The sequence below is a fragment of the Procambarus clarkii genome, chromosome 28, assembly GCF_040958095.1.
Source record: "Procambarus clarkii isolate CNS0578487 chromosome 28, FALCON_Pclarkii_2.0, whole genome shotgun sequence".
Lineage (NCBI taxonomy): Eukaryota > Metazoa > Arthropoda > Malacostraca > Decapoda > Cambaridae > Procambarus > Procambarus clarkii.
Genome location: NC_091177.1, coordinates 37,256,918 through 37,272,213, shown reverse-complemented (window position 1 = coordinate 37,272,213; position 15,296 = coordinate 37,256,918). Strand labels below are relative to the sequence as shown.

Here is a 15,296-nt window from a genome sequence, read left to right as displayed (position 1 = left end):
CCAAGTTTTCATGAATTAATGTTTTTTCGACAACCTAACCTACCTAACCTAACCTAACCTAACATTTTCGGCTACCTAACCTAACCTAACCTATAAAGATAGGTTAGGTTAGGTTAGGTAGGGTTGGTTAGGTTCGGCCATATATCTACGTTAATTTTAACTCCAATAAAAAAAAATTTACCTCATATATAATGAAATGGGTAGCTTTATCATTTCATAAGAAAAAAATTTGAGAAAATATAATAATTCATGAAAACTTGGCTTATTAGGCAAATCGGGCCCTGCATAGTAGGCTGAGAAGTGCGTTCTGGCTATTAGGTACGACATATATATATATATATATATATATATATATATATATATATATATATATAGATATATATATATATATATATATATATATATATATATATATATATATATATATATATATATATATTATTTTTTTTTAATTTTCTTTATTACTAAGCCATTTTTCCTGTTTTACAATGTGTAAGTGGTTATTAGCCCTACAGTAATTAATAAGTGATTATCCGTGTACCTTTTATCTTTATTTTAATGTGCTACCATATAGTAAACTGGGGTTCTCATTTTTAACAGTTGTTTTCTTTATAAACTCCAGATATAGATGTCGCTAGGCTACTTCGATTTTGGATTAACCAGACGCGACCACGAGCAGCACTCAAACTTCATGGTCGTAACAGTCTTCACTAGAAAACAGCCAGGAGGGTACTATGGATCCCGGGGTGAAGCTACAGACGTATGAGAGAGACTGAGAGTCTGGATACGTTTGAAAGAGAGTACAGGGTATCCAATCTTCCCCAGGCATTTGACATCTGCACCGGGTGCCGTGTGAATAGAGTTGTAAATATTATGCAGTGGGCACTGTGCAAGAGAGGTCTGTGCCCCAGTCGAAGTGTCATAGACGACGCCCTGAGGAATACTCAAGGGCCGAAGTCGTATGTGAATTCCTTATTTTGCTTTGCCACCCTTTGATGATTGTGGGTCTGAGTTAGTCCTTGAGAGAGCTGCTAGACTCCTGTGTCGGTGAGTGACACCACGGAAACGTGTAACATCTACCCACTTCAGCAGAAATGTGAGTGACCTGCCTGCATAATGAGAAAGTGACCAACTTGCATCGACAGTAACTTTACTGTAATCTACACGATCAGCAATTATGAGAATGTGCCTTCCCCAAGTCAGTAGTTAAATAAGATACCTACCCGCATCAACAGCAAAGTAAGAGTGACCAATCTGCAGCAACAGTAATGTGAGGAGAGTGACCTACCCGCCGAGCCTGGTCGACCACGTGGGGGAGCTGCGTCAGCGTCATGTTAGCGCCCTGGCCGTCCGCTGTCACCTCCCACACTGACACACTCGAGGAACTCGGTAAAAGGTTTTGATGAAGGTTTATGATATTGCTCTGTGAAGAAACATTTTAACATTATTACGTGACTTTTCTCCAGTTTATGGACAAAATTTCTATGATTTTTCTGTTCTTTTGAACTGGAGAATTTACAATTTTCTGGAATATTAAAAGATATTTATAATGTATATTAGTTTATCATATACAGTATTTTACTGTATCTGTATCTGTTGCATCTCTATGCTGAGTCGTATGAGTGCCTGATTCCTGGATTTAATATAGTATGTTTAAGATATTATGAGCATTAACACCTCTGATATTATTTATATCCCAATTTTAGTGATCGTATTTAATAGCACGAGTATATATAAAATGCGATATCATTTCCGTCAGGCTCAGCAGAGAGATACACTGGAGTAAGACCTCAGCATCTCAAGGAGATGACAAACCCAGTTCTCGGCGACGTTGCCGAAACACTACTGTCAGAGGTCACGAAGTTTGTTAACAACTGCCTCTATGGGTTGATCTGAGACTTAATTAAACCCTTCTTCTTCGGAGCATCCCTTTGTGCCCTTAAGAAGAAGGATGGTGGAGTTAGACCGCCAACTGAGTCCACAGCTATTCACAGCTCAGCACACTATACTCAGTGGTGGTATTATGAATTCCCTGTATAGCATGTTATGCAAAGGAATGGTATTCGACAACCCAATCGCTCTATCAGCAGAAAAAATGGAAGAGAGAAAGCAAATATGAAGGTTTACTAAATCATAACTACATTGGCCAACAGGTGAAAAACTTACGCTGTTCTGGTAGAATGACAACACTCCTGGAAAGTCACCTGTGGCAACTCTCTCAGCCTTTACCTCCGAAAGAGTCCGTGATTGTCACTTTAGTATATATTTACCTTCTTTCATATACATAAGTAAAACTGGCCCATATTTCACAGAATGAACTGCACGGATTATATTATATATAATCCGATTATATTATATATAAACCGTGTATATAATATATATATATATATATATATATATATATATATATATATATATATATATATATATATATATATATATATATATATATGTATATATATGTCGTACCTAGTAGCCAGAACTCACTTTTTGGCCTACTATTCAAGGCCCGATTTGCCTTATAAGCCAAGTTTTCCTGAATTAATATATTTTTTCTAATTTTTTTCTTATGAAATGATAAAGCTACCCATTTCATTATGTATGAGGTCAATTTTTTTTTATTGGAGTTAAAATTAACGTAGATATATGACCGAACCTAACCAACCCTACCTAACCTAACCTAACCTATATTTATAGGTAAGGTTAGGTTAGGTAGCCAAAAAAAGCTAGGTTAGGTTAGGTTAGGTAGGTTAGGTAGACGAAAAAACATTAATTCATGAAAACTTGGCTTATTAGGCAAATCGGGCCTTGAATAGTAGGCTGAGAAGTGCGTTCTGGCTATTAGGTACGACATATATATATATATATATATATATATATATATATATATATATATATATATATATATATACAATCTTTGGACAACACCCACCAGTGGGACTCGAACCCAGAAAGCACAACTACCTTCCAGTAGCTGGCATAACTAGTATGCTTTAACCCACTACGCCATCAGACCTTACAAAAGAAGTAGATAGTTCGAGATATATATCTCAAACATCTCTACCTCCCGAAGGCACCAGATGAGTGAGGGGTCAGTCTGCAATTTTCATCAAGCCACTGTCAATGTGAGAGAACTCGTGTCCAGCTTATAAGCCTATACTTGCATAAACCACAAGTGAAGATAAACAATCTTTGGACAACACCCACCAGTGGGACTCGAACCCAGAAAGCACAACTACCTTCCAGTAGCTGGCATAACTAGTATGCTTTAACCCACTACGCCATCAGACCTTACAAAAGAAGTAGATAGTTCGAGATATATATCTCAAACATCTCTACCTCCCGAAGGCACCAGATGAGTGAGGGGTCAGTCTGCAATTTTCATCAAGCCACTGTCAATGTGAGAGAACTCGTATCCAGCTTATAAGCCTATACTTGCATAAACCACAAGTGAAGATAAACAATCTTTGGACAACACCCACCAGTGGGACTCGAACCCAGAAAGCACAACTACCTTCCAGTAGCTGGCATAACTAGTATGCTTTAACCCACTACGCCATCAGACCTTACAAAAGAAGTAGATAGTTCGAGATATATATCTCAAACATCTCTACCTCCCGAAGGCACCAGATGAGTGAGGGGTCAGTCTGCAATTTTCATCAAGCCACTGTCAATGTGAGAGAACTCGTGTCCAGCTTATAAGCCTATACTTGCATAAACCACAAGTGAAGATAAACAATCTTTGGACAACACCCACCAGTGGGACTCGAACCCAGAAAGCACAACTACCTTCCAGTAGCTGGCATAACTAGTATGCTTTAACCCACTACGCCATCAGACCTTACAAAAGAAGTAGATAGTTCGAGATATATATCTCAAACATCTCTACCTCCCGAAGGCACCAGATGAGTGAGGGGTCAGTCTGCAATTTTCATCAAGCCACTGTCAATGTGAGAGAACTCGTGTCCAGCTTATAAGCCTATACTTGCATAAACCACAAGTGAAGATAAACAATCTTTGGACAACACCCACCAGTGGGACTCGAACCCAGAAAGCACAACTACCTTCCAGTAGCTGGCATAACTAGTATGCTTTAACCCACTACGCCATCAGACCTTACAAAAGAAGTAGATAGTTCGAGATATATATCTCAAACATCTCTACCTCCCGAAGGCACCAGATGAGTGAGGGGTCAGTCTGCAATTTTCATCAAGCCACTGTCAATGTGAGAGAACTCGTGTCCAGCTTATAAGCCTATACTTGCATAAACCACAAGTGAAGATAAACAATCTTTGGACAACACCCACCAGTGGGACTCGAACCCAGAAAGCACAACTACCTTCCAGTAGCTGGCATAACTAGTATGCTTTAACCCACTACGCCATCAGACCTTACAAAAGAAGTAGATAGTTCGAGATATATATCTCAAACATCTCTACCTCCCGAAGGCACCAGATGAGTGAGGGGTCAGTCTGCAATTTTCATCAAGCCACTGTCAATGTGAGAGAACTCGTGTCCAGCTTATAAGCCTATACTTGCATAAACCACAAGTGAAGATAAACAATCTTTGGACAACACCCACCAGTGGGACTCGAACCCAGAAAGCACAACTACCTTCCAGTAGCTGGCATAACTAGTATGCTTTAACCCACTACGCCATCAGACCTTACAAAAGAAGTAGATAGTTCGAGATATATATCTCAAACATCTCTACCACCCGAAGGCACCAGATGAGTGAGGGGTCAGTCTGCAATTTTCATCAAGCCACTGTCAATGTGAGAGAACTCGTGTCCAGCTTATAAGCCTATACTTGCATAAACCACAAGTGAAGATAAACAATCTTTGGACAACACCCACCAGTGGGACTCGAACCCAGAAAGCACAACTACCTTCCAGTAGCTGGCATAACTAGTATGCTTTAACCCACTACGCCATCAGACCTTACAAAAGAAGTAGATAGTTCGAGATATATATCTCAAACATCTCTACCTCCCGAAGGCACCAGATGAGTGAGGGGTCAGTCTGCAATTTTCATCAAGCCACTGTCAATGTGAGAGAACTCGTGTCCAGCTTATAAGCCTATACTTGCATAAACCACAAGTGAAGATAAACAATCTTTGGACAACACCCACCAGTGGGACTCGAACCCAGAAAGCACAACTACCTTCCAGTAGCTGGCATAACTAGTATGCTTTAACCCACTACGCCATCAGACCTTACAAAAGAAGTAGATAGTTCGAGATATATATCTCAAACATCTCTACCTCCCGAAGGCACCAGATGAGTGAGGGGTCAGTCTGCAATTTTCATCAAGCCACTGTCAATGTGAGAGAACTCGTGTCCAGCTTATAAGCCTATACTTGCATAAACCACAAGTGAAGATAAACAATCTTTGGACAACACCCACCAGTGGGACTCGAACCCAGAAAGCACAACTACCTTCCAGTAGCTGGCATAACTAGTATGCTTTAACCCACTACGCCATCAGACCTTACAAAAGAAGTAGATAGTTCGAGATATATATCTCAAACATCTCTACCTCCCGAAGGCACCAGATGAGTGAGGGGTCAGTCTGCAATTTTCATCAAGCCACTGTCAATGTGAGAGAACTCGTGTCCAGCTTATAAGCCTATACTTGCATAAACCACAAGTGAAGATAAACAATCTTTGGACAACACCCACCAGTGGGACTCGAACCCAGAAAGCACAACTACCTTCCAGTAGCTGGCATAACTAGTATGCTTTAACCCACTACGCCATCAGACCTTACAAAAGAAGTAGATAGTTCGAGATATATATCTCAAACATCTCTACCTCCCGAAGGCACCAGATGAGTGAGGGGTCAGTCTGCAATTTTCATCAAGCCACTGTCAATGTGAGAGAACTCGTGTCCAGCTTATAAGCCTATACTTGCATAAACCACAAGTGAAGATAAACAATCTTTGGACAACACCCACCAGTGGGACTCGAACCCAGAAAGCACAACTACCTTCCAGTAGCTGGCATAACTAGTATGCTTTAACCCACTACGCCATCAGACCTTACAAAAGAAGTAGATAGTTCGAGATATATATCTCAAACATCTCTACCTCCCGAAGGCACCAGATGAGTGAGGGGTCAGTCTGCAATTTTCATCAAGCCACTGTCAATGTGAGAGAACTCGTGTCCAGCTTATAAGCCTATACTTGCATAAACCACAAGTGAAGATAAACAATCTTTGGACAACACCCACCAGTGGGACTCGAACCCAGAAAGCACAACTACCTTCCAGTAGCTGGCATAACTAGTATGCTTTAACCCACTACGCCATCAGACCTTACAAAAGAAGTAGATAGTTCGAGATATATATCTCAAACATCTCTACCTCCCGAAGGCACCAGATGAGTGAGGGGTCAGTCTGCAATTTTCATCAAGCCACTGTCAATGTGAGAGAACTCGTGTCCAGCTTATAAGCCTATACTTGCATAAACCACAAGTGAAGATAAACAATCTTTGGACAACACCCACCAGTGGGACTCGAACCCAGAAAGCACAACTACCTTCCAGTAGCTGGCATAACTAGTATGCTTTAACCCACTACGCCATCAGACCTTACAAAAGAAGTAGATAGTTCGAGATATATATCTCAAACATCTCTACCTCCCGAAGGCACCAGATGAGTGAGGGGTCAGTCTGCAATTTTCATCAAGCCACTGTCAATGTTTGTATATATATATATATATATATATATATATATATATATATTTGGTAGCACTCTTTCTTGCAAACATATGTTGTTGAAAATGACCGAAAGGGTAAGATTAATAATTCTAACAAGAATCTTCTCAATATTTCTTACGTTCTTCTTCACTGTCAAGAGTAATTGATAAAGTAACTCTCCAAAATTCATTCTTTTTATGCCTAGTATGACGCCTGATGGCGTGTCATAATTCCTTATTACATTTTCAAAGACTTAATTTTGACACATTATACATTCATACTTATACTCGTTTTTGGATGAGGTGATATGGCACCAAAATTTGGGTTAGGTGAACCTAAAGACAGAACACGAAACAATGCGATGAGAACATAAGAATTGAAGTAACTGAACATAAATTGAATTGAAGTGTATATATATATATATATATATATATATATATATATATATATATATATATATATATATATATATATATATATATATATATATATATATATATATATATATATATATATATATATATATATATATATATATATATACACATATATATTTGCTTTATTTGAACTTTGTTGCAAAAAAGGAGTTACATATAGGTTACAAAGATGGTTTTCATAGGTTGTCGAGCTCCTCCAGCTCCTCAGATGGCGGGCAGTAACTCTGGATGCGGTGTGCATTTCCCCTCTGTATCGCCATGCTGAGGCGCTGGAAAAGAAAGCAGGCAGCTCTAGGGTCCCTTGTTGTTTCAATGAGCCTAGAACCCAGTTTCTTCAAAAAACTGGTAGCACTTTTACCCCAGGCGCCGAGTGTCTTAGAAGCAATGGGAACAAAATTGTAGTGGTGATCCAGTTCTCTATACTTATGGGATTTGGCTGCTTCCCTGTAGGTGGCAGCACCACCTGGTTGTGCAACACTGAGGTCAATGTAGGTGTTAGCCAGGGTTGATACGCACGTGTAGTCCCATACCAACTGCTTGCCATTCTTCCAGGGATTCACTGTGATACCATCCGGGCGACTAATAAGAGCTTCAGAGTATATATATATATACACATATACACATATACACATATACACATATATACATATACATATATACATATATACATATATACATACATACATACATACATACATACATACATACATACATACATACATACATACATACATACATACATACATACATACATACATACATACATACATAATATATATATATATATATATATATATATATATATATATATATATATATATATATATATATATATATATATATATATATATATATATATATATATATATATATATATATATGTCGTACCTAGTAGCCAGAACTCACTTTTCAGCCTACAATGCAAGGCCCGATTTGCCTAATAAGCCAAGTTTTCATGAATTAATATATTTTCTCTAAATTTTTTCTTATGAAATGATAAAGCAACCCATTTCATTATGTAAGAGGTCAATTTTTTTTTATTGGAGTTAAAATTAACGTAGATATATGACCGAACCTAACCAACCCTACCTAACCTAACCTAACCTATCTTTATAGGTTAGGTTAGGTTAGGTAGCCGAAAAAGTTAGGTTAGGCTAGGTTAGGTAGGTTAGGTAGTCGAAAAGCAATTAATTCATGAAAACTTGGCTTATTAGGCAAATTGGGCCTTGCATAGTAGGCTCAGAAGTGAGTTCTGGCTACTAGGTACGACATATATATATATATATATATATATATATATATGTCGTACCTAGTAGCCAGATCGCACTTCTCAGCCTACTATGCAAGGCCCGATTTGCCTAATAGGCCAAGTTTTCATGAATTAATTGTTTTTCGACTACCTAACCTACCTAACCTAACCTAACCTAACTTTTTCGGGTACCTAACCTAACCTAACCTATAAAGATAGGTTAGGTTAGGTTAGGTCGGGTTGGTTAGGTTCGGTCATATATCTAAGTTAATTTTAACTCCAATAAAAAAAAATTGACCTCATACATAATGAAATGGGTAGCTTTATCATTTCATGAGCAAAAAATTAGAGAAAATATATTAATTCAGGAAAACTTGGCTTATTAGGCAAATCGGGCCTTGTATAGTAGGCCGAGAAGTGCGTTCTGGCTATTAGGTACGACATATATATATATATATATATATATATATATATATATATATATATATATATATATATATATATGTCGTACCTAATAGCCAGAACGCACTTCTCAGCCTACTATTCAAGGCCCGATTTGCCTAATAAGCCAAGTTTTCATGAATTAATGTTTTTTCGTCTACCTAACCTACCTAACCTAACCTAACCTAGCTTTTTTTGGCTACCTAACCTAACCTTACCTATAAATATAGGTTAGGTTAGGTTAGGTAGGGTTGGTTAGGTTCGGTCATATATCTACGTTAATTTTAACTCCAATAAAAAAAAATTGACCTCATACATAGAGAAAAGGGTTGCTTTATCATTTCATAAGAAAAAAATTATAGTAAATATATTAATTCAGGAAAACTTGGCTTATTAGGCAAATCGGGCCTTGAATAGTAGGCTGAGAAGTGAGTTCTGGCTACTAGGTACGACATATATATATATATATATATATATATATATATATATATATATATATATATATATATATATATATATATATATATATATATATATGTCGTACCTAGTAGCCAGAACGCACTTTTTAGACTACTATGCAAGGCTCGATTTGCCTAATAAGCCAAGTTTTCCTTAATTAATATATTTTCTCTAATTTTTTTCTTATGAAATGATAAAGCTATCCATTTTATTATGTACGAGGTCAATTTTTTTTATTGGAGTTAAAATTAACGTAGATATATGACCGAAGCTAACCAACCCTACCTAACCTAACCTAACCTATCTTTATAGGTTAGGTTAGGTTAGGTAGCCGAAAAAGTTAGGTTAGGTTAGGTTAGGTAGGTTAGGTAGCCGAAAAACAATTAATTCATGAAAACTTGGCTTATTAGGCAAATCTGGCCTTGGATAGTAGGCTGACAAGTGCGTTCTGGCTACTAGGTACGACATATATATATATATATATATATATATATATATATATATATATATATATATATATATATATATATATATATATATATATATATATATATATATATATATATATATATATATATATATATATATATATGTCGTACCTAGTAGCCAGAATGCACTTCTCGGCCTACTATGCAAGGCCCGATTTGCCTAATAAGCCAAGTTTTCCTGAATTATTATATTTTCTCTAATTTTTTCCTTATGAAATGATAAAGCTACCCATTTCATTATGTATGAGGTAAATTTTTTGTATTGGAGTTAAAATTAACGTAGATATATGACCAAACCTAACCAACCCTACCTAACCTAACCTAACTTATCTCTATAGGTTAGGTTAGGTTAGGTAGCCGAAAAAGTTAGGTTAGGTTAGGTTAGGTAGGTTAGGTAGTCGAAAAACAATTAATTCATGAAAACTTGGCTTATTAGGCAAATTGGGCCTTGCATATTAGGCTCAGAAGTGCGTTCTGGCTACTAGGTACGACATATATATATATATATATATATATTATATATATATATATATATATATATATAGAGAGAGAGAGAGAGAGAGAGAGAGAGAGAGAGAGAGAGAGAGAGAGAGAGAGAGAGAGAGAGAGAGAGAGAGAGAGAGAGAGAGAGAGAGAGAGAGAGAGAGAGAGAAAGAAATATCTACCTAGAAGGGATACCACCTCTGGTGCAAGTGTAGGGACCCATAGCCTCGGTGAAGAAAATAAAGAGTACTCAGAGAAGTCCTTGTGGATCCTCACTGAACACTTTGATATTTTCTTCTCCTACCACCCCTATTTTTTTGGTATGTGTGTATATTTATCTAACTTTATTTGAATTTTACTTTAACTTTATCCGAGTTGCCTTCGGGGAAGTGGCTCAAATAGCCTCGGCTATCACTTCCTTTTGACGGCCATGATGGTCAAGTGGATTAAGGCGCCCTGTAGTTACCAGTTGCGTTGCTCCTGGGAGTATGGGTTCGAGTCACTTCTGGGGTGTGAGTTTTCATTTGCATATAGTCCTGGGGACCATTCAGGCTTGTTCGCATTTGTGTTCCTCACGTGTGCCCGAAAGAATGAGGTGATTTGGTGAAATGCTATGCCCAAGATTACCATCCGAGTTGCCGTCGGGGAAGTGGCTCAAATAGCCTCGGCTATCACTTGCTTTTGACGGCCGTGATGGTCAAGTGGATTATGGCGCCCTGTAGTTACCAGTTGCGTTGCTCCTGGGAGTATATGTTCGAGTCACTTCTGGGGTGTGAGTTTTCATTCGCATATAGTCCTGGGGACCATTCAGGCTTGTTCGCATTTGTGTTCCTCACGTGTGCCCCAAAGAATGAGGTGATTTGGTGAAATGCTATCCCCAAAATTACCATCCGAGTTGCCGTCGGGGAAGTGGCTCAAATAGCCTCGGCTATCACTTCCTTTTGACGGCCGTGATGGTCAAGTGGATTAAGGCGCCCAGCTGTAGTTACCAGATGCGGTGCTCCTGGGAGTATGGGTTCGAGTCACTTCTGGGGTGTGAGTTTTCATTCGCATATAGTCCTGGGGACCATTCAGGCTTGTTCGCATTTGTGTTCCTCACGTGTGCCCCAAAGAATGAGGTGATTTGGTGAAATGCTATGCCCAAGATTACCATCCGAGTTGCCGTCGGGGAAGTGGCTCAAATAGCCTCAGCTATCACTTCCTTTTGACGGCCGTGATGGTCAAGTGGATTAAGGCGCCCTGTAGTTACCAGTTGCGTTGCTCCTGGGAGTATATGTTCGAGTCACTTCTGGGGTGTGAGTTTTCATTCGCATATAGTCCTGGGGACCATTCAGGCTTGTTCGCATTTGTGTTCCTCACGTGTGCCCCAAAGAATGAGGTGATTTGGTGAAATGCTATGCCCAAGATTACCATCCGAGTTGCCGTCGGGGAAGTGGCTCAAATAGCCTCGGCTATCACTTCCTTTTGACGGCCGTGATGGTCAAGTGGATTAAGGCGCCCTGTAGTTACCAGTTGCGTTGCTCCTGGGAGTATGGGTTCGAGTCACTTCTGGGGTGTGAGTTTTCATTCGCATATAGTCCTGGGGACCATTCAGGCTTGTTCGCATTTGTGTTCCTCACGTGTGCCCCAAAGAATGAGGTGATTTGGTGAAATGCTATGCCCAAGATTACCATCCGAGTTGCCGTCGGGGAAGTGGCTCAAATAGCCTCGGCTATCACTTCCTTTTGACGGCCGTGATGGTCAAGTGGATTAAGGCGCCCTGTAGTTACCAGTTGCGTTGCTCCTGGGAGTATGGGTTCGAGTCACTTCTGGGGTACGAGTTTTCATTCGCATATAGTCCTGGGGACCATTCAGGCTTGTTCGCATTTGTGTTCCTCACGTGTGCCCCAAAGAATGAGGTGATTTGGTGAAATGCTATGCCCAAGATTACCATCCGAGTTGCCGTCGGGGAAGTGGCTCAAATAGCCTCGGTTATCACTTCCTTTTGACGGCCGTGATGGTCAAGTGGATTAAGGCGCCCTGTAGTTACCAGTTGCGTTGCTCCTGGGAGTATAGGTTCGAGTCACTTCTGGGGTGTGAGTTTTCATTCGCATATAGTCCTGGGGACCATTCAGGCTTGTTCGCATTTGTGTTCCTCACGTGTGCCCCAAAGAATGAGGTGATTTGGTGAAATGCTATGCCCAAGATTACCATCCGAGTTGCCGTCGGGGAAGTGGCTCAAATAGCCTCGGCTATCACTTCCTTTTGATGGCCGTGATGGTCAAGTGGATTAAGGCGCCCTGTAGTTACCAGTTGCGTTGCTCCTGGGAGTATGGGTTCGAGTCACTTCTGGGGTGTGAGTTTTCATTCATATATATATATATATATATATATATATATATATATATATATATATATATATATATATATATATATATATATATATATATATATATATATATATATATATATATATATATATATATATATATATATTAGTATAATTTAGTAGTAGGTACTCCTCTTGACATACCAGAAAACTTTCAAAGGAAACTACTCGAAGCTTGTACTAAAGAGGCACCCTTCTTGAGCCCAGATGGGCACATGTATAAGCAAGTAGATGGGGTCGCCATGGGTTCTCACCTAGGTGTCCTGTTTTCGAACTTCTACATGGGTACCATCGAACAAAAGGTCTTAGTCGACATGAATTTCAAACCGGCCATATACTGCAGGTATGTTGACGACATTTTTACACAGGTACCTGATGTCAGACATCTGCAGGAGCTGAAGGAGGCATTTGAGCAGAATTCTGTGTTGCGTTTCACTTACGAGATGGAGAAGGATGGGAAGCTGCTCTTTCTAGATGTCACAGTCATTGAAAGGAGCAGAGGTTTCCACACTGCAGTCTACACTAAGGAAACAAACATAGGAATGTGCCTAAATGCCAACAGTGACTGCCCAGACAGATCCAAGAGGAGTGTTGTTAACGCTTATGTCGACCGTGCTCTTAGCCACAGCTCAGGATGGAAACAAGTCGATGAAGAACTCAGTAGGGTAAGGCAGGTCCTAGTCAACAACGGCTTCTCCAATGATTTCGTTCAAGACATGATAAAAAAGGAAGATGAAACGCCATGCAACCTCTGAAGAGACAACTAACACAACACCTATACCCCCTATTAGACTATTTTACAGGAACTTCTTTTCCACAGCTCATAAAACGGAGGAAAGGTTCCTGAAAGTTATTGTTAATAGAAACGTTATATCTACAGACAAAAATCAGAAGATAAAACTGACGATTTACTATAAATCCAAAAAAACGGCCAACCTACTCATGAGAAACTCTCCAGACACAAAGCAGAACGCTTTAAAAGAGACCAACGTCGTCTATGCCTTCAAATGCCCACTTGGGGACTGTAAGCCTCAAAGAACTCAGTATATAGACAAGACAACAACATCTCTTTCCAGGCGATTAACAATGCATAAGCAACAGGGCTCCATTAAGGAACATATAATCTCTTCCCACAACCAGACCATCACCGGAGAAATCTTAGCAAACAACACAGAAATCATCGATAGATACAGCGGTAGCAGGCGGCTTGACATCTGCGAGGCACTACACATCAAGAAGTCAACAACAGCAATCAACAGCCAATTAATGCAAAACTATATTCTACCCACTTCAAGACTCTACTCCAATATAGAAGCATCAAGAAAAATGGGCTAATAGGCTATTTTGCAGTTACTTCCATCCTTACCTTCAATTTACACAATTAATACCCATTGTTTCGTGTTCTGTCCTGTGTTGAAAGTTTTGTTCACCTCATCCAAAACTGTTGTAACATATCACCTCACCCAAAATGGGGTAAAAAATGAAAGCTGTTTAAATCATAACGTAGTAAGAACTCTGTTTCGTGTTTGCAGTTTATAGTTGTGTGTGTTTTAACTAAAAGTCTTTGAAAATGTAATAAGTTATTACGAAACTTATTCGCGTCAGATTAGAAATAAATATGAATTATATATATATATATATATATATATATATATATATATATATATATATATATATATATATATATATATATATATATATATATATATATATATATATATATATATACATGTATGTATGTTTGCATACATGTATATTTTTTCAGTTATGTTGACATGTTACCTATTATATTAGAACGAAATGACCCACTTGATACTGTGATTAGTCACCAAAGCTTTAATGTTCAAGCAAATTATGCATCTCACTCTTTTTATCAAGTTACAAGATAAAATTCATCCCACAAGTTTTAGCATTCCTTAGGTAATTTTCGTAGAAACCAACTGATAGATGGTGGACTCACCTCAGCCACAGTTCTGTGGGTTGAATCGCTGTCCGTGAAGAACATGATGGAACAACGAGGCTGAGACACTGTTGCTAACACAGCTTCCACACCACCACTCAACAGGTTTACTGCATCATGACTGGCTGTAAAAAATATTTAACTAAGGAATATTCTTATATATGTACTAAACATATTATATGTTTTATTATCAAACTATTCATATTTCTAATTAAATGAAATTATTTAGATATAATTTATAATATTCTATTTAGAATATTTAAATTTTATGTAGCCTAAAAAGGCCTTAGAGAAAACTGTAAGGACTTAGAATATGAAGATTGGTGAAGATCCCAACAGTTAAATACCATAGGAGGGCTGGAGATCCGTGGCTGCCAGGAGGGAAGTGACAACCAGTATCAGCACCACAAATATCACTGCAGTCATCATGGTATTGTTGAGAGTATATTGCAGCTTACTTACACATGACAATCCTACATCCACCTTCTTCACTCACCTACGCAGGAGATAAATATTAACTTAACTACAATGTTGTGAGATTCCTGATGCAAATGAAAACTTTAATACAAACGAATATTGAAGTTGTAATAAAATGTATGATATTTAATGGATATATTATAATTATGCATAAACTAATAAATGACAGAAATAAATCATATAAAACAGCTTTATGAAATTGTTTTTTATTTAACTTTGTTGGTCAGGTTGCAGG

The 15,296-nt window shown here is 38.4% G+C and overlaps 1 long non-coding RNA gene across 1 annotated transcript; it reads right to left on the bottom strand.

Moving 5' to 3' along the window:
* Window positions 1–1,294: 1,294 nt before the first annotated feature.
* LOC123755111 (uncharacterized) lies at window positions 1,295–15,061 on the bottom strand. The gene is made up of 3 exons (XR_011229825.1): window positions 14,932–15,061; window positions 14,585–14,709; window positions 1,295–1,423 (listed from the first exon to the last, which is right to left on the bottom strand). It is a non-coding gene; the product is annotated as an uncharacterized lncRNA (long non-coding RNA).
* Between the last annotated feature and the right edge of the window lie 235 nt (window positions 15,062–15,296).